A 21,327-nucleotide genomic window follows, 5' to 3' on the forward strand; every position below is an offset into this window, starting at 1 on the left:
GCTAGATGCAGAAAAAAATTATATTCAATTTGCAACCTGCTGGAGGTCAGTATAGAAGGACTAATAGAACAAGTCCCACACACTGCTAGAAGCCCAAATATTTTTTCAGAGCTAAATGAAGAAAAAAATTATTTTTAATTTGCAACCTGATGGAGGTCAGTATAGATGGACTAATAGACCAAGTCCCACACACTGCTAGAAGCCCAAATATTTTTTCAGAGCTAGATGCAGAAAAAAAATATTTTTAATTTGCAACCTGATGGAGGTCAGTATAGATGGACTAATAGAACAAGTCCCACACGCTGCTAGAAGCCCAAATATTTTTTCAGAGATAAATGAAGAAAAAAATTATTTTTAATTTGCAACCTGATGGAGGTCAGTATAGATGGACTAATAGACCAAGTCCCACACACTGCTAGAAGCCCAAATATTTTTTCAGAGCTAGATGCAGAAAAAAAATATTTTTAATTTGCAACCTGATGGAGGTCAGTATAGATGGACTAATAGAACAAGTCCCACACGCTGCTAGAAGCCCAAATATTTTTTCAGAGATAAATGAAGAAAAAAATTATTTTTAATTTGCAACCTGATGGAGGTCAGTATAGATGGACTAATAGACCAAGTCCCACACACTGCTAGAAGCCCAAATATTTTTTCAGAGCTAGATGCAGAAAAAAATTATTTTTAATTTGCAACCTGATGGAGGTCAGTATAGATGGACTAATAGAATGATGCTATGCCCAAAAGATTTTACTTCACTAGGTGCAGTAAAAAAATTGGTATTCTATACACAGGTGGTATATCTTGCAACACAGATAGGCTACTCCACTGACTAACACACTCTGCAATAGGCCAAAAAGGATTAGCTTTGCTAGATTCAGCCAAATGCTGTGAAAAAAACTTGCACAGCACTGGCACAGACCTGCCTGGCAAAAACTGATAGGAACTGATGTAACCTAGTCCTGAAAAGGACTCCAATTACAATTAGTCTTTACTCCCACAATCTATCTATTTAAGAGCACAGACCTGCTTGATAAAAGTCGTAGGAAATGCTGTAACCTAGTCCTTAAAAGGACTGCAATCACAACTATTCCCTACTCCCAAGCTATCTGTATATTTGTGCGAAAATTGGCTTGAAATTAACAAGGTATAGCGCACACAGCAACAGCGGTGCCGTCTAACACGCAGCTGCAGCAGTGAGAAAATGGTGGCGACGGGGAAAATGGCTTGGTCTTATAGGGCAAGGACATGTGACATACACTGCCAATCACACATGCCCTTGCTTGTGTGAAAAAAAGCACTTCGCTCCGTGTGTGCGCTGCTGATAGGCTGACAGATTGCACCTCCCCACTGCAAATGCGGGAAAGAGAAAAAAAAATGGAGATCTTCATTGTTCCTGCAGAGATCCATCCCCTGCCCCTCCCCCCGCCCCGCTGTACACTCAAACTGCGTATTAACATTAATTTTCATCATTACTGAGAAAAAATCCAGTTATGATTTTGGTGCACGAACAGTTATCGAACATAACCTCGAACAGCCGAATTTTTCTCAAATTGTTCGTGTTCGCCGACCGGCTCGAACACCGCCCAAAACAGCTCGAATTTGAGATTGGCGAACAGTTCGAGTAGAACAACGCTCATCTCTATTGAAGATGAAATGATCTCTAAAAGGCCTAAAGATAAAGATGATAAATTTACTTTGTATTTTAGGCAAAAAAATATATATAGTGTCATTTTTTCTTATTTTAAAAATTGCAAAAAGAAAAATGGGACAATGCAAAAGATTGGGTACCCTTGGAGATTTGTGTGCTCAGATAACTTTGAAAACTGTAGTATAATGCACTCTATAATCCTCCAAATAGTATAATGCATTCCCTGTAGTCCTCCAAATAGTATAATACTCCCCATAGTCCTCCATATAGTATAATGAACTCCCCATAGTCCTTCACATAGTATAATACACTCACCATAGTCCTCCATGCAGTATAATGCACTCCACATAGTCCTCCATGCAGTGTAATGTATCAGGATACCAATAGAGTTGAACATGCAATGACAGGCGGGTGGGCCCGATGCCAGCGCTGGCACCGGGCCCCCAGCTCACTGACTACATAGCAGCCACAAGTCAGAAAGTGAGCAAGATGCACTGTGGGAGGGAGGAGCATGCATAACATTTGGGGATTGGGAGAAAATTTCCTAATTTTTTATCTACAAAGCTAAGGTATTTTTTATACAGAAATATACTGTGAAATATATCATTACCAGTAGAGATGCTCTGGCAAAAGAGCTGTCGGAAATGTCAAGAGATAAGGATATTCGCAGGTCTCTTGTCCATCGGTCACAGATTACGTACCTTGCCAATGGGCCATAGTCCTGCAAATTAGTTCTCCCACCTCTGGTTACTTGTACAATGCATTTAGTTTTAAAACATTCTACCTGAGATTCCTTGTTCAATAAAAACTTCCACAAAACAAAGCAATGAAATTATATTATATTGAAATTATATCAGAGTCAAACCTGGTTGTATATTTTTGCTCAAACACTGGAGATGCCATGCTAAGAATAATTCCAGCTTTCATGATGTAATAAGATTAGACTTTTGTTTTTGTATTTCATCCCCTGAAATATGAGTTGTGGAATGAGGTCATGGAAATTGAGTATTAACCTGATTAGAAACATATGCTCAGTCATATTACCCAAAGCTTCATAGCAGAACTGTTAACTCTTCAGTGGTCTTTGAACGACAGCTGTCTTTGGGTCAAAATCTATACTTTTACATTAAACAAAAAACGTCAAAATGAGATAAAATGATCCTCTGGAATAACCTTCAAGTGTTTCTCTGATGACCCACTGTCGCCTGATCGCTGCTGCCAATAACAGGCTTTAGTAGTTCTGTGACATCCAAATGGTGCAGTCAACGCTTCTTCAGCTACTATTGACCAACAGAGCCGGTACTGGATCCACACAGTTACCAGGAAGGGTGTATGCCCCCCTTTATTATTGTATGACCATTTTTTTGTTCTTTATTAAACTGAAAAGGTTGAAAACTCTGCTGTACATAATAATTTGGAACATACATTTTGAGTGCAGTTTGAGTGTTTTATTTTTTTTTAAATATACTGTTATCATAGGCAGTTTGTACAAAAACCTTTCAATTGTACTCTAATAGTTATTTGACTGGAAAATTACAATGACTGCAATTCCTATAGGTAATTTGGGAAAATCTGAGAAAATATTATTTGCATAATAATTTGGAACACAGTGTATAAGTGGGGCACTGTGTATTTGACACTCTCATGAGAGCACAGTCTGTCTGACACGATAATGGGATAATGGGGAAAACTAGGGTCTGTATAACTTCTATTTTAAAAAGCTTAACGAGGTTAACAATATGATTTGAAAGGCTTACAAAATAATGATAAAAGCCCATACAATCCTAAAAGACACTTGCTGCTCCTCCATTCTGCTAAGAGCATCCCTTGTTGGATCCCTGGCTTCTTTTTCTGGTGAGCGGCATCTCATGATGGCTGCAGGCAATCAGCAGCTGCAGATATGCTGTAGCCTTGATGTAGTGGACAAACCCCCCTATCAACAGTACAAGTAAATTGTTGCTGTGTTTTTCCTAGTCAGTCCCAACGTTAAGCATAACACGATTATGCATCAGATCCTTCAAAAGGTATTCCAATATAAGTCATTTATAACATGTCCACACACTGTGCCATAAATGCGTGTTTGATTTAGCAATTCAGTGAGAAGACAAGGTGGCTAATATGCCTTAAATTTCTATTGCGATCTGCAGTGTTTGAAATGTACCCAAAACATCTCATTATGGTGTACTGTACAAAGTATGACATTTTTTTATGTAATGCCACAGTCACCTACTGAACATGCAAGATGGTAAAGAAAAGTTATAATTTGACACTATTAGGCTGGGATCCATATAAGAGGAGAATACAATTAAAATGTTAAACAGTAACAAATACCGTGTTTCTCTGAAAATAAGACAGGGTCTTATATTATTTTTTTCTCTGAAATCAGGGGATGTCTTATTATTATCATTTTCTAAGGCCTATGCCAATGTTTCAACACAGACACACAATTATATTGTTGCTACATTTATGCATACCATATATGCGCAATGACTCATTCTTTGGCATGCGCTTTCTTGCTATATATGCCCTTGTCATTGATATAGAGATCCATATTTGTAATCATCTCTTTAGCGCAGATTCGATTATCATTGTGTACTCCAAATATCTGTATAGTTACATTTATTTAGTGGCGCATGCGTTCCATCTTGTTCTTGTTTAGCCTGTGTCTTTTACCTACTTGGATTCTGTAATACCGACTTCGCGGTCGGCTACAGGCTCTACCGTAGGGACGGGCTGCACCTCAATGGGGAGGGTGCAGCGGTGCTGGGGAAGAAGATGGCTAATAGGTTGGAGGAGTTTTTAAACTAGAGACGGGGGGGGGGGAACCAAGGAAATAGGTGGGATGTGAGGCAAGCAAGGGGGAAGGGGAGAAGTGAATATAATGAGGGTGGAGAGGGGGGTGGGGATAGTACAGTTAGATCGTTAGAGAAGAATAGGATGCTAAATAACCCCAAAGTTTTATCTTGTATGCTGACGAACGCAAGAAGCCTGACCAATAAGGCGGATGAGCTGCGGGCGCTTATATCGGAGGAGAGGTATGACATCGTAGGTATAACAGAGACTTGGCTAGACGATAGCTATGACTGGGCGGTAAATTTATTTGATTATAGTTTATTTAGAAGGGACCGGAAACAGGGGAAAGGCGGAGGAGTCTGCTTATATGTAAAGTCATGTCTAAAACCCAGACGAAGGGAAGATATAGGAGAGGGAGAAGAGGGGGTCGAGTCCATGTGGGTAGAGATAGAGGGGGCAAAAAATAATAATAAAATATTACTGGGGGTCTGCTATAAGCCACCAAATATAACAGAGGAGAATGAGAATCTGCTATTAGGACAAATAGACAAAGTAGCAAAACATAATGAAGTGATTGTAATGGGGGATTTCAACTACCCGGATATTGACTGGGAAACAGAAACCTGTAGATCTCAGAAAGGAAAAAGGTTCTTGACAAATATTAAGGATAATTATCTCTCCCAACTAGTGCAGGAACCAATGAGAGGGAAGGCCGTGTTGGACTTAATATTGACTAATAGGCCTGATAGAATAACTGAGGTACAGATAGGGGGGCACCTAGTTAATAGCGACCATAATATTATCGACTTCAAAATGCCCTTCAGTAGGGTTATCAATAAGGGAACAACAAAAACATTAAACTTTAGGAGGGCGAAGTTTGATCAGCTGATAGAAAACCTTCAACTTATTGACTGGGACAAAGTACTTAATCAAAGGAATACGAATAGTAAATGGGAAACCTTCAAAAGAATTCTGAATACTCAGTGTGAGAGGTATATACCGTATGGGAATAAAAGGGCCAGAAATAAGAGGAAACCAATATGGTTGAACAAGAACGTAAAAGGGACGCTAAATAGCAAAAAAGTGGCATTCAAGAGATTAAAACAGGAAAACAGTAAGGTGGCACTAATGTGTTACAAGGAAAAAACGAGAACCTGCAAAAAACAAATAAAAATAGCGAAGGAGGAAACAGAGAAACATATTGCTAGGGAAAGTAGATCAAATCCCAAACTGTTCTTTACGTATATAAATAGTAAAAGGATTAAACCGGCTAATATTGGACCGATAAAAAGTGAGGAAGGCAAAATCATAGAGAAAGATGAGGATAAAGATAATCTATTAAAGAATTTTTTTTTGACAACTTTCAAGGAAATAGAACTAACAGGAGAAATGAGAAGTGACAAGCTTAATCCTCCACTAAGTATGACTAATCTAACCCAAGTTGAGGTACAGAAACGACTCAGTAACATTAAAATAAACAAATCACCAGGACCTGATGGCATACACCCACGGGTACTAAGGGAACTAAGTAATGTGATAGACAGACCGTTATATCTTATATTTAAGGACTCTGTTGAGACTGGGTCTGTACCACTTGATTGGCGACAGGCGAATGTAGTGCCAATATTCAAAAAGGGAGCGAAAAGTGACGCCGGAAACTATCGGCCGGTGAGTCTGACGTCCGTTGTGGGCAAAATTTTTGAAAGCTTCATTAAAGAGGCGATTACGGAGCATCTTGATGCTAATAATCTTTTAATCCCGAACCAACATGGATTCATGAGGAATCGCTCCTGCCAAACAAACCTGATTGACTTCTACGAGGAGGTTAGCTCTCGATTAGATCAGGGGGAACCAGTGGATGTCGTGTATCTCGACTTCTCAAAAGCGTTCGATAGCGTGCCACATAATAGGTTGGTATACAAAATGAGAATGATGGGGCTGGGGGAAAATGTTTGCAAGTGGGTAGCAAACTGGCTAAGGGATAGAAGACAGAGGGTGGTTATAAATGGAATATACTCAGATTGGGTAAGCGTCACTAGTGGGGTACCACAGGGGTCTGTACTAGGCCCAATGTTATTTAATATCTTTATTAACGACATAGTCAACGGGATAAATAGTAAAATATCAATATTTGCAGATGACACAAAGTTATGTAAAACAATTAATACAAAAGAGGACAGTGCAGACCTACAGAGGGATTTGGATAAGCTGGGTAGGTGGAGCATTAAGTGGCAAATGAGGTTTAACGAGGAGAAATGTAAGGTCATACATATGGGAAGGAAAAATGGAAGTCACCAGTACTCACTGAATGGGAAATCATTGGGGAATTCAGAGATGGAGAAGGACTTGGGCATCTTGATTGATAGCAAACTAAATTGGAGCGCCCAAAGTCAGGCCGCTGCTGTAAGGGCAAACAGGGTAATGGGATGTATCAGAAGAGGTATAGCTGCAAAGGATGAGAACATTGTTCTTCCACTGTACAAAGCACTGGTCAGACCACACTTGGAATACTGTGCTCAGTTATGGGCCCCAATATATAGAAAGGATATAAATGAGCTTGAAAAGTTACAAAGGAGGGCAACAAAATTAATAAAGGGAATGGAGGGACTGCAATACCCAGAGAGGTTGGCAAAACTAGGACTATTCAGCCTGGAAAAGAGAAGGTTGAGGGGGGACATAATAAATGTGTACAAATATGTTAGGGGACAGTATAGAGATCTTTGTTCAAAAGGAGGGGTATTACGGTAACAAGAGGGCATTCACTAAGACTGGAAGAGAAAAGGTTTCAGCACCAGCATAGGAAGGGGTTCTTTACGGTAAGAGAATATGGAATTCACTGAGTGAGGAGACGGTAATGTCGGATTCACTACACCAGTTCAAGCGGGGACTGGATGCTTTTCTAGATACCAGGCAGATTTCAGCATATACTTAAAAATAAAATAAAATAGTAGGTTGATACAGGGATTTATTCTGACTGCTGGTTTCAGAGTCGGGAGGGAATTTTTCCTCAGGTGAAGATTGGCTAAATCATTTGGGGTTTTTGCCCTCCTCTGGATCAACTTTAGCAATTACAGAACTAACAGGTCGAACTTGATGGACGCAAGTCTTTATTCGGCTTTACAAACTATGTTACTATGTTACTATGTAATATATACAGTGGGTACGGAAAGTATTTAGACCCCTTTAAATTTTTCACTCTTTGTTTCATTGCAGCCATTTGGTAAATTCTAAAAAGTTCATTTTTTCCTCATTAAAGTACACTCTGCACCCCATCTTGACTGAAAAAAAACAGAAATGTAGAAATTTTTGCAAATTTATTTAAAAAAACAACTGAAATATCACATGGTCATAAGTATTCAGACCCTTTGCTCAGTATTGAGTAGAAGCACCCTTTTGAGCTAGTACAGCCATGAGTTTTCTTAGGAATGAGGCAACAAGTTTTTCACACCTGGATTTTGGGATCCTCTGCTGTTCTTCCTAGTAGATCCTCTCCAGTTCCGTCAGATTGGATGGTAAACGTTGGTGGACAGCCATTTTCAGGTCTCTCCAGAGATGTTAAATTGGGTTTAGGTCAGTGCTCTGGCAGGGCCTGTCAAGAATGGTCACAGAGTTGTTCTGAAGCCACTCCTTTGTTATTTTAGCTGTGTGCTTAGGGTCATTGTCTTGTTGGAAGATGAACCTTCGGCCAAGTCTGAGGTCCAGAACATTCTGGAAGAGGTTTTCATCCATGGCCTCATTCATGTTTCCTTCAATTGCAACCAGTCGTCCTGTACCTGCAGCTGAAAAACACCCCCATAGCATGATGCTGCCACCACCATGTTTCACTGTTGGGATTGTATTGGGCAGGTGATGAGCAGTGCCTGGTTTTCTACACACATACCGCTTAGAATTATCAAGAAAAAGTTCTATCTTTGTCTCATCAGACCAGAGAATCTTATTTCTCATAGTTTGGGAGTCCTTCATTGTTTTTTGAGCAAACTCTATTCAGGCTTTCATATGTCTTACGCTGAGGAGAGGCTTCTGTCGATCCACTCTGCCATAAAGGCCCGACTGGTGGAGGGCTGCAGTGATAGTTGACTTTGTGGAACTTTCTCCCATCTCCCTACTGCATCTCTATAGCTCAGCCACAGTGATCTTGGGGTTCTTCTTTACCTCTCTCACCAAGGCTCTTCTCCCACGATTGCTCAGTTTGGCTGGATGGCCAGGCCTAGGAAGATCTCTGGTGGTCCCAAACTTCTTCCTTTTAAGAATTATGGAGGCCACTGTGCTCTTAGGAACCTTGAGTAATGCAGAAATTCTTTTGTAACCTTGGCCAGATCTGTGCCTTGCCACAATTCTGTCTCTGAGCTCCTTGGGCAGTTCCTTTGAGCTCATGATTCTCATTTGGTCTGACATGCACTGTGAACTGTGAGGTCCTATATAGACTGGTGTTTGCTTTTCCAAATCAAGTCCTATCAGTTTAATTAAACACAGCTGGACTCCAATGAAGGAGTAGAACCATCTCAAGGAGGATCACAAAGAAATGGACAGCATGTGACTTAAATATGAGTGTCTGAGCAAAGGGTCTGAATACTTAAGACCATGTGATATTTCAGTTTTTCTTTTTTAATAAATTTGCAAAAATTTACACATATTTGCTTTTTTTCAGTCAAGATGAGATGCAGAGTGTACTTTAATGAGAAAAAAATGAACTTTGTTTCATTGCAGCCATTTGGTAAATTCTAAAAAGAGTGAAAAATTTAAAGGTGTCTAAATACTTTCTGTACCCACTGTACACATGCAGTCACACATGCGCAGTATTCTCCTTGGTTGAACTGAGTCAGTGAGCTCAAAAAACGCATGTGCAGTTGAATCCTTGCCCATTGTTCGAGCTCTGTACTTGACACAAGCGCACTTGCTCTTATACAGTGGTCATTCTGAATGAACAAACAAGCGCATGCGCAGTGTGTACCTTCACTAAACTTTATGTATAAGGTGCACTGTCTGCATGCGGTTCCAACAGCGGGTGTTGTCGATAAGGGAACAGCAGCTCTCCAGCTGGTAACTATTTACTCATTGTGTTCATATATGTATATATGTCTGACAGACTGCATACCCACACTACCATTGAGGAAGCCACAACACTAGTGGTGATATGGGTGGGGCTTTTTTCACACTATAAATAGGAAAATAGAAAAATAATTTAAGGAAAAAATGTGGTTATGATGCACTGTTATGGGGGGATTGCTGATGACACTGTTCTAGGGGTAATGTCCCCCAATTCTGTACTAATGTCTCTCATCATAGTATATATATATGGCCCCCCATCCTGATATACGTGTCCCCCCGTCCTGGTACACATGGTCCCCATCTGCATCCCGATATACATGGCCCCTATTCTGCTATCCATGGCCCCCATCTGGGTATACATAGTATACATGGCCCCCCATCCTGGTATACATGGCCCTCCCATACTGGTATACATGCCCCCATCCTATTATACATGGTCTTCTATCCTGGTATACATGGTATACATGGCCCCCCATCCTGGTATACATGGTATACATGGCCCTCATCCTGGTAATAAATGGTATACATGTCCCCCCTTCCTGGCATACAAAGCCCCCTATCCCCGTCCTGAGATAAGTGGCCTTCCCATCCTGGTATACATGACCCCCATCATCATCCTGGTATACATGGCTCCCCATCCTGTTATATATGGGCCCCCATCCTGGTATACATGCCCCCCATCCTGGTATACATGGCCCCCCATCCCCATCCTGGTATACATGGCACCCCATCCTGTTATATATGCCCCCCCATCCTTATATATATGGCCCCCCATCCCCATCCTGGTATACATGGCACCCCATCCTGATATATATGGCTCCCCATCCTGGTATACATGCTCCCCCATCCCCATCCTGGAATATATGTCCCCCTTACATCGCACACATAAAAAAATAAAGGATTCTATTCACCTTCCCTCTGCTCCAGCGGCGAACTGTTCTGATGCCAGCAGCTGACGTCAGTGTGTAAGCAAAGCATGACGTCACTGACATGCGCCCTCGCACGCTAAGGTCAGCTGCCAGAATATTCACTGCTCCCCACGCCTGGGACTATGGGAGTGTGGAGCAGTGAATATTAATTCTCTTTATTAGCAGGCACACTGTTAGCCACAGCCACTGACTCCTGCAGTGACTGGGCGATCACGTGTGCCCGCTAGTAAAGAGAATGAATATTCACTGCTCTTCAGGGGTGGAGAGCAGTGAATATTCATTCTCTTTACTAGCGGGCACAAGTGATCGCCCAGTCACTGCAGGAGCCAGCGGCTAACAGTGTGCCTGCTATTAAAGAAAATTAATATTCACTGCTCCCCACGCCCATAGTACCGTCAACCTCTCGGCACCGGTTTCAGTGCATTAAGTGGGCGAGACAATGGGCATAGGGAGCAGTGAATATTAATTTTTTCTTTAATAGCAGGCACAGTGTTAGCTGCAGTAGGCGGCTCCAGCGTCCTGTGACCCGCTCCTCCAACGCTGCTGCTCCCCCCATCCACAGCCAGACTATAAAGGACCATACATTTGAACTATAGGATGCCCCCCACCCACTTTCCCCTAAAATTTTGGAAGCAAAAAGTGCATCTTATAGCCCGAAAAATACTGTATATATTTTTTGCCCGGATGACCTCAAGCTATTTTTTCATACTTCCATGTCCATGCTTGGCATTAAAAGCTTGTGGCTATAGAATCGCAACCTAATTTTTGCAATTGCTTTTTTCAGCTTAATAACATTGTCATGTTTCTATGCTGGAAGTTTTCCTGTTTATATATATTGTTTTTCCTTTTAACAGTGTATATACCCCTTCTTTGCTGATCCTTCTTGGTGTGTTTTCTTGATCTTTCCTGGGGTTTAATTTAACTGGTCAATATACACTGCTCAAAAAAATAAAGGGAACACTTAAACAACAGAATATAACTCCAAGTAAATCAAACTTCTGTGAAATCAAACTGTCCACTTAGGAAGCAACACTGATTGACAATCAATTTCACATGCTGTTGTGCAAATAGAATAGACAATAGATGGAAATTATTGGCAATTATCAAGACACACTCAATAAAGAAGTGGTTCTGCAGGTGGGGACCACAGACCGCATCTCAGTACCAATGCTTTCTGGCTGATGTTTTGGTCACTTTTGAATGTTGGTTGTGCTTTCACACTCGTGGTAGCATGTGACGGACTCTATAACCCACAGAAGTTGCTGAGGTAGTGCAGTTCATCAATGCGAGCTGTGGCAAGAAGGTTTGCTGTGTCTGTCAGCGTAGTGTCCAGAGGTTGGAGGCGCTACCAGGAGACAGGCCAGTACACCAGGAGATGTTGAGGGGGCCGAAGGAGGGCAACACCCAGCAGCAGGACCGCTACCTCCTCCTTTGTGCAAGGAGGAACAGAAGGAGCACTGCCAGAGCCCTGCAAAATGACTTCCAGCAGGCCACAAATGTGCATGTGTCTGCCCAAACGGTTAGAAACCGACTCCATGAGGGTGGCATGAGGGTCTGACGTCCACAGATGGGGGTTGTGCTCATAGGTCAACACCGTGCGTGATGCTTGGCATTTGCCACAGAAGACCATGATTGGCAAAGTCGCCACTGGCGCCATGTGCTCTTCACAGATGAAAGCAGGTTCACACTGAGCACATGTGACAGAAGTGACAGAGTAGTAAAAATAAAATAAAGTTATTATTAATTAAATATTATAAAAGTAAATTAAAAATCATAGCAAAAAAAACAACATACCAAATCATACATAAGATGGAAACTTGCCATCTCTCATTTTTGGTTGTGTAGTTAGATACCAGTAAGTATACTTTCCACTAGAGTTTTTTTTATGCTTTTATTTTCGCAGTGCAGCCAAGTAAATGTTGTAATTCCTGTACTTTCAGTAGATTCATATTTGCAAGTATTAGCAGCAAATGCCTTAATACTTTCTGATATCAGAATGCAGCTGGAAAGTAATTTGAAAGTGAATTAGGTTACAACGCTAAGTTGCAATTCATGTCTCCACAAGATCTATGCAGCAAAACTCTATGGGTGGAGGGGTGAGTACATAGTTTTGGTTTTGCTGGAAAGAAAAAAAAAAGTTGTTGACTGAAGACCATAGTTATTCATGTAACAAAATTATATGTCTGTAAAAAAATAAAACAGTCAAGACAAATATTTGGCGGAGAAACCAAGAAAAAAACCTTCAAATATACTTTCATAACTCCCATACTTTACCTGCGGGGTACCTCTTAGCTATAAAGTATAAATTTAGTTAAACAAAACGTTTAAAAAATAAGAACCAAAAAAATAAAAAAGTCAAATAACACTACGAAGAAACTAGGTTCTGATCCAAAAAGATGTTTTTCACTTTTTGGTTGATTTATTATAACCAATATAAAATGTAATTTGCATATTTCACAAAAATTGCTGACATTGGATGACTTGGAGGTAAAAAAAAAGGCAAACATGAAAACATTTATCTGATCCATCATTTGTGTTTTTTTAAGGCACTTTCATTTTTGTATTGTGATATTAGCTGCCATTTTTAGCAGCAAATTCATCTGAACTGAGCCGAGATCTTGATTTGCGCATGTACCGCCTCCGTTGCCATTTTATTGATGTGCTGCACACAGGACGCCAGCTCCCGCTGCGCACGCTCTGCCCACACAATGATGGTGGCGGCGCTGAATTTTAAAAAGGAGGCAGGTCACTGAATAATCAGTGACCTGCAGAAGAAACAGAAGAGACCGGTGGGGGGAAACAGTGAAGGAGAAGTAGACCCTGCCCCCACGACAAGACGTCATCTTCTGAAAACTTCATAAGGTGAGTATTAAACAACCACTCAGCGGGTCCCTTCACAACAAGTATCATATTAATCAGCATCACAGCGCCATTATAGCCATGCCTTTAGTTTATAGGACTAAATCCCGATGACAGGTTTCTATGTAGACTCACATAGTGATGGTATAGAGCCCTGTTTGGTGTGTAGCTCTGCGTCCCAACATGCTTTTCACACAGCTATGTCAGGGGGCATGTCAGGAAAGGAGCAGGAAGGTGAAGTATATAAGGCACACCCTACTCAATGTGTAACCAATAGCGAGAGGACATGTCACATGTCATAGATTTATGATCTGTTGTACTATGGCGCCAACAATGGTGCATGCGCAGTCTGAGAAACTCACCAGGAGAGGGAACTGAAAACTGAAAACAGAGGATAGACTAAAAACAGAATTTGAATGCTAGTAAACAGCAGTTATGTGAATATGATCAATGTGCTGGATCAAACGGATGTGTGAGTGGATGAAATATAAATCCTTATAGAAGCACTCCCATTAATTTATTTATTCCCTAAACCTGTGTAAATGTTAGTATAGTGTCATAGTGCTAATATACTGACTGATTGCCATCATCTCCAGTATCCAGCGCTGTTCTGCTTCTCTTCTCAGTCACATGATGACGATTCATCATGTTTGAGCCAAAAGTCTCTTTTACAATATAAGTCTATGGGACCTTGTTCTGACGCTCCATAGACTTCCATTCTAAAAGCCATTTCTGGGTTACACAGAGTGCAGTGTGATGTGGAACGTCCAGATCGTCATCATGTGACTCAGAAGATGAGAAGACAAAAATCGGTGATTATATTAACACATTAACACTTCATTATTATGTACACAGGTTTAAGGAATAAAAAAATTTATATGATTGAATTTTTCATTAGGAACCAAGTTAGCCTCTCAATGTATAGCATGACGCCATATATTATAATGTAGGGAATTGGGCAAAAAATGGACTGCAAAGAATAAGTTTGGTGCTTATTGTCAATTGGTCGCTAAGTGTATAGAGTAAAGAGTAAAGACTAGAGATGAGTGAAGTTTTTGAAATTCAACTTTGTAAGCTTCGTCAACATGTTCCCAAAATTCTATTCACAGTGAATTGATTCACCGTCAATTACATGTTACAAGAAAACATGCATGCATCACTCTGAGGTCTCATAGGACTGTATTGAACACGTTTCAAGCTCTTTAACTCAATCATAGGTGGTAGTTAGTGAGATTTGTGTGATCTGCTAGTATGGTATATCATTACCTTTTGGCAAAGAGAAAACCAGTTCTAAGCATCTTGTAGAAAGGGGGGGCATCTTCTTTTTTTTCACTTTTTTTTGCATGGCACTGCTTGCGTATGATTGGGTAGTGTCATACAGGGTAAAAGTAAATTACCCTAGAGAAGAATGTCTGCTAATGCCCACTTTTGTTATAGGGAAAATTAGCATACAAACTTTACAAGGTAATATTTATACAACAGAGATGGGGAAAAAAATAAATGTAAAGTTGGGAATCTCTGGAAATATTTATTTATTTTACTCACTTATACAGCGCCATTAATTCCGCAGGGCTTTACAGACATTATGGGCACTGTCCCCTTTGGGGCTCACAATCTAAATTCCCTATCAGTATGTTTTTGGAATGTGGTTATAAATATGTTCATCTTTCATTTCATTGTCATGTCTAATTCTACACTCAAACTTCTGATAATAAAGTATAACATGTATTCGCTTCATTAAAACCTATACTGCAGTATATGCACGGTTACGATCAGAAGGTTGCCTAATCATGGAAATTGGAGAAAAATTAAATGCCCAACCTTAAAATTGTAAAAAAAATGTCCCCTTGCAGTCACTATGAAAACTTCTTTGTGACCTAAACATAAAAAACATTAGAGAATGTGTGCACATACATAAGCTTTGATAAGTAACCTGCACAAAAGGAAACCGTTAGCAAACTATAGTCAACTGATTTGATATCATTATTGGTACAGTTGTGTCCATCCTTAGTTTCCCTCTTGATTCACACATGCCAAGATGAGTGCTGGGAGATTACCAGCCGTGAAAATATGATTTTGTAATATTCTGTTGGGAGCTATTTATACTGTATGCATCTATACAATATGGGACCACTCAATAATTTGCAGTAACTTAGGTTTCCATGGTTATGACCATTAACAGATGACTAAGACCATGGCCCCAATATCAGTATTTGGTCAGTATTTGGTCAGTATTTTTTCTCTGCAGTGGGAGCCAAAACCAGGAGTGGGTGATAAATGCAGAATTGGTGACTTGTTTCTATTATACCTTTTCTCTGATTGTTCCTCATCTGGTTTTGGCTCCCACTCCTGAGCAAAAATACTGACCGAATACTGATAGTGGGGCCATGTGCCTTACTGTCGCAATATTAGTGGTTTTAACTATGAATACCTACACTACTGCAATGCCCTGCATTGACACTGTAAGTGTCATAGCGAATGAGAAGAACTATACTACATTTCTAATTGGAGGTATTTGCTAATATTATTATTATTACACCTACTACATATTGTGATAGGATCTGGGCGATGGGGATACCCCTTTAATTGCCCCTTTAAGGTGAGAAGTAACAAAACATAACTTTTCTGAGTGCAGTAAAGATGAAGTGCAACCTTTTAATGGGCATATTCCAAATGTGTATTACAATGGCTTATTATAAATGGGTGGATAGCAATCTAACTGAACTAATCCCAGAAAGGACTCTATTCACATAAATAGAAGATTGTGATTGACAGCCAGTCAAGCTAGACAGACAGTCCCCCGGTTAAAAGTGCACAATATAAAGTGGTTGGATCTCATGCCCTTATAAGAGCTGTACCCAAGTGTAAGCCTGCTATTAACTTTTGGTTCTTATTTTGGGAGGGAACTAGAGGTGTGAACCATTAGTTAGTAAGGCTGTGTGCCCACGATGCGTTTTTAATGCGTTTCTGCAGCGTTTTTGCAGCTGCGGAAACGCTGCAGAAACGCATTAAAAACGCATGGTAGAAGGGCAGCAATGTTCCCCAATGATAATCCGCATGTGCTGTGCACATGCTGCGGAAATTTCCGCTGCGGATTATCATTACGGAAAAAAACGCAGCACTACCAATCATTTTGCGGAAGTGCTGCGTCTTCGCCGCCATTGACTTGCATTAGACCGCATGGATTACACATCACTGTATATGTAGATGCGTAATCCAAGCGTTCTAATGTGTGGATGGTACCCGGGTGTAGATGAGGGGAGAGTCTCATCCACACCCAGGTACCATTAAAAAATCTGTAAAAAAAAAGAATAAAATAAAAAATAAATGTATATTTACCTTCCTGCGGCCCGGGCAGCGCTCCTCCTTGACTCCCCGCACTTTGCAGTGCATTGAAGGACCTGCGCTGACGTCAGAGTCATGTGATGGGTCACGCGACGCTGACGTCAGCAGGTCTTTCAATTCGCTGCTGCCGGCAGCCGGGACCGAGCGAAACAAGACAGCGCGGGCCATCGGAGGGTAAGTATATATTTATTTTTTTTATTTTTCCCACTCTCTCGGGTCACACTATATAAATCCATGCCGTTTGCATGGATTTATAGAGTGTGACCTAGTTGTCACAAGCACTTTCCAAGTGATGCTAATCGCTTGGAAAGCGCTTGTCAATCCGCATGCGAAATGTCAGTGGGTAACCGCTCCATTTCCGTTTGTCCCTGGCAGGAAAACGCATGTACAATCCGCATGCGTTTTTTTCTGCCAGGGAGATGCAGAAACGCTCAGGAAAAAATCCTGAGCATTTCTGCATCGTGGGTACATAGCCTTAGGGCGGGAGAAAATGCATGGGGCATAACAGGGTTAATAGTGGCAGCAAATAGAACAGCATTAACCAATATACCGCATTTTTCGAACTATAAGACACACCAGACCATAAGACGCACCCCAAATTTTGGTGTGGAAAATATGAAAAAAAATTTTTTTTATAAGATGGGGGTTCATCTTATAGTCTGAATAGGTACGGTATCTTACCTGGGAGTCGGTGGAGGCAGGGTCCCTCAGGAAGCCGGCGGAAATGGAGGAATGCTGCGGACCATGGATGCAAGACGCCGTTGCTCCAGCAGTAGGGAGTTGTGGTGGTGGTAGAGCAGGATCACAGGGCCCTCCTTTCCCTCCCTCAGGAACCCGGCGGCTGCAGCAGAAGAGGTGAGATGCTATGGGGTTGGTGCCTGGCCGGGACCTGTGCCTCGCTGAGGCTGGGGCCTGTGCTGGGCTGGTACCGAGGTCTGTGGCTGAGGCTGGGGCCTGTGGCTGAGGCCGGGGCCAGAGGCTGAGGTCAGGGCCTGGGGCTGAGGCCCGGGGCCTGGGGCTGAGGCTGGGCCCTGGGGCCTGTGCCAGGCTGAGGCTGGGGCTGGTGCTGGGCTGTGGGCGGCGTCGGGCGGTGAGGCAGTGAGGAGTGCTCAAGTTTCTGGTGGCCACAGCCATCTTCCTAAACCTGTCATCATGTGCCAGCTTGAGCGGCCATTTTCTTGTAGATCATGGTCTCAGGAAGATGGCCGTGACCACCGGAAACCCGCGCAGGGCGCTCTGCCTCACCGCCCTATGCCGCTCACAGCCCGACAGCGGCCAAAGTCCCGGCCAGGCACAGGTCCCGGTCCCAGCCGCTCGGCCTCACCGCTTCTTCCGCTGCTGCTGCCGCCGCCACTGCCTTGTTCCTGAAGGGGGGCACGGAGGGCCCTGCGAACCCACTCCACCACCACCGCAGGTATCCGGTAAAGTAACGTTCGAACCATAAGACGCACCCCACACTTTCCTCCCAAATTTGGGGGGGGAGGGAGTGTGTCTTATGGTCCGAAAAATACAGTACCCTCTTAAATGCTCCTGTACATTGCAGTTCAATTCATGTAACTGGGTTAGATCAAGCCATTTTACATCTATAATAATAGACAAGAAGGCAGAAGTTACCATGGCCGATCTTCTGTAATATATAACATTTTGGAAAATATCAAAATATTATATATGTTTATAGGAGCAGGCATCCCTAAAGAAGCAAGGAAGTGTAGCTTTTGATTCTCAGCAGTTTAGTGTAATGACCGTTTCACTGATTTTTACTACTAATTAGCTTTGAAGTAAAGGGTAATATTTTTCATTTGTCATGCAGGCAGAGCAACAGATTAATTTCATGCTTTAGCGGAAAACATGTTAGTATTGCTCCTGGTTACCTTTAATGAATCACAAATGAATCCATATGTCTTTATTTGACATTTTAGTGACAGATAATTAGCTGTGTTGAATTTTCAACAGTGCTTGACTAAATATTATGTTCATGTATAAACCTGGTTGCTTGTTTTAGTGAATTTACTATTAGCTTTCTGTTTATTTCATTTTAATCTAATTACATTTAATTAAAACATGATTGAAATAGTAATCCCTAAAGGGTCTTTCACATGGCCGTGTTTCAAGTACGAGTGGTGTCCGTTTCCACACATACTGGAGACACTGACATACATAGACCCCCTCAAATGAATGAGTCTGTGCACATGTCAGTGTTCTTCCATGGACAGTGTATATGACGCGCCCCCTGGGCCAGTGCCGTAGGGGATACCCGGAGCCGGATCTCGATGGGGGTAGTAGTCCTTGTGGCGGTGACCCGGTCCGTGCCCAGGGTGTCAAACTAAGCGGCAGTCTATGGCAGTAGATGTTAACTTGATTGTCGACTACGCCACCCGTTGAGTGCGGCTTTGAAGCCGCCGCTGCAGAGCAGTCCACTGAGGCCGGTGGTATATGTGCAGCAGTGATGGTATAACCCCCAACGGGAGGGGTATGGCCTCAGGGCAGCAGGTGTAGATGATGGGGGTTGTGATGATGCAGAAAGAAGATTCAGAGTCAGGAGATGCAGTTCAGGGTTTTTACTTACTGGTGTTCTCTTGGTCACTCTGGCCTTGAGTGACCACCCGAGCCGTGCTGCGTCCACCAGGTCCTGGACTCGGCCAACCCCCAGGCAATTCCGGAGTGTGGTCCTGAGCTCCTTTCTGACTCTCCCTTCCTCTGGCCGTTCCCACCAGGGATCCACTTTTGGCCGGCTCCCTCGGGTCTCTTGGTGGTCAAGCCTCCTTTGGGCTCCCTGACCCTATACTCGGTGTGCCTTTCTAGTGGATTTGGTGAGGGTCATGGCAGATCCTGACCACGACCTCCGGTTCCTGGCTAAGGTTGGTTTTGGCCTCTGCCAGCTTGGGATCCGGTACCCTTGTCCGCCAACCCTTCACCCTTTTGTCTTTAATCTGGGATCTTGGGGTTCCCTTCTTGTCTCCTCTCTGGGTCCTTCTTTTCTCCTCTCTCCCTCTGCAGGCTCTGCTCTGGAGCTGGGCCCAGCCGGAGCCACAGCTCCCTGTCAGCCCTCCTGGCTGAGCTCCTCTGCTCTGCTCCTCAGGCTAAACTCTGACCCTGTTCTAAGATGGTGCCCACCTTATATACTCCCTCTATGTGTGAGCTCAGGTGACCAGCACCCAATGAGCTCCTATCTTTACCCAGACTACTCCCCCTATCTGCCCCTACACTACTGGGATGTTCCACCCCCCTCCCACTCCAGCCAGGGACAGACGCTGTCGTACCTGCACATAAACTGGTGGGAGTACCGTCGTTCTGTCCCCCGGAAATGGGATGTATGTAGTGCATGCAGCCTACTAGCTCAGTTCCACACTCCATCCTTACCCGGGAGTGGAATACCACACCTCTGGCGTGAGGTGTAATACCCCTGTAGCAGCCGAATCCTCAGGGTGCTACATATACATGGGCAAAACACACTGACATGTCCGTTTTTTACGGATAACTGTATGCTGATTCCCAGGTGCCGGTACGTGATACTGATGCGGCACACGGTTGTCACACATATGCCACACGTATCATACACACGGACACAAGTACACATGTACACGGATATCTCCAGTACTGTTTTCTCCAGTGCCAGAAATATCTGGACGTGTGAAAGAGCCCTTAAAGGGGTTTTTCCAATCTCTGAAGACCACTGTCCCCTGGTGGCTGTTTGTTTTAGACTGGAGTCACACGAGCGTATAACACGGCTGAGTGCTATGCAATGTTTTATTGGATAGCACTTGGCCCAATGTTATTCTATGGGGCAGTGCAGATCGATGACTATTTTCTTATGCTGATTCAGTATGAGAGAACATCGCAGCATGCAACAGGTGCATCTGAGAATCGGATCGCACTGCCCCATTCAAGTTTATGGGGGCGTGTGAAAAAGTGCAATTGCCGCAGACGCCGACAATGGAAGAGTTGGAGAAATTACTTTCTCCGTCTCCTCCACACAGAGCACTGACATCCGGCTAATGATCACAGCAAAGCTGTAGCGGAGTGTCATTAGCATATCGCATCTGATGCTCTCACTGATGTTATCCACTAATGTGACTCCAGTCTTAGGGCTCTTTCACACATCCATGTGTCCAGTATGTGTGGTGACAGTTTTCACACATACTGGAGACACTGACACATGCAGACCCATTCAAATCTATGGGTCTGCGCACATGTTAGTATGTTTCCACGGACCGTGTGTCTGTGTGCTCCATACGCTGACATGTCCATTTTTTGAGGATGCACGGTCTGCAAAAGTGTCTCACGCTGAACACACATGGATGACATCCGTGTGTCATCAGTGTGACACGTACCGGCACCTGGGAATCAGCACTGTAGTTAGTGCTGTTCTCAAGCGCTGGGTGCTGAACACTGCCCTCATCATGGCTCCTGCTGGCGCTGCAATAGTAGTAGTCTGCTTCTGTAGTGTCCTTGTGTAAAAATAAGATTAAAATAATAAAATCTTTATACTCACCTGTCCTAGGTGTCCCCAGCTGTAATCCTCTGACCGATGATGCAGAGGAACCGGGGAGAATGAGCCACTCCAACAAGTGGCCTCGGAGCTGCGCTGAGCTCAGAAGCGGTGTCCTGTCACTCACTGAGTGGGATCATGGAAGAGCATATCTCACAACTTTGCAACCCTTAAAAAGTGATTTTCCATGTTTCCTCCTATTTAAGCCCCTA

At 42.8% G+C, this 21,327-nt stretch overlaps 1 protein-coding gene across 2 annotated transcripts in view; it reads left to right on the forward strand.

Annotated features, from left to right (window-relative positions):
- The window catches only part of COL5A2 (collagen type V alpha 2 chain), a 386,801-nt gene that overhangs the window by 197,999 nt on the left and 167,475 nt on the right, over positions 1 to 21,327 (forward strand). The gene's annotated exons all lie outside the window — the stretch shown is intronic.

This window comes from Phyllobates terribilis, unplaced genomic scaffold (genome assembly GCF_046119375.1).
Source record: "Phyllobates terribilis strain yellow unplaced genomic scaffold, ASM4611937v1 Scaffold_9__5_contigs__length_417890890, whole genome shotgun sequence".
NCBI lineage: Eukaryota > Metazoa > Chordata > Amphibia > Anura > Dendrobatidae > Phyllobates > Phyllobates terribilis.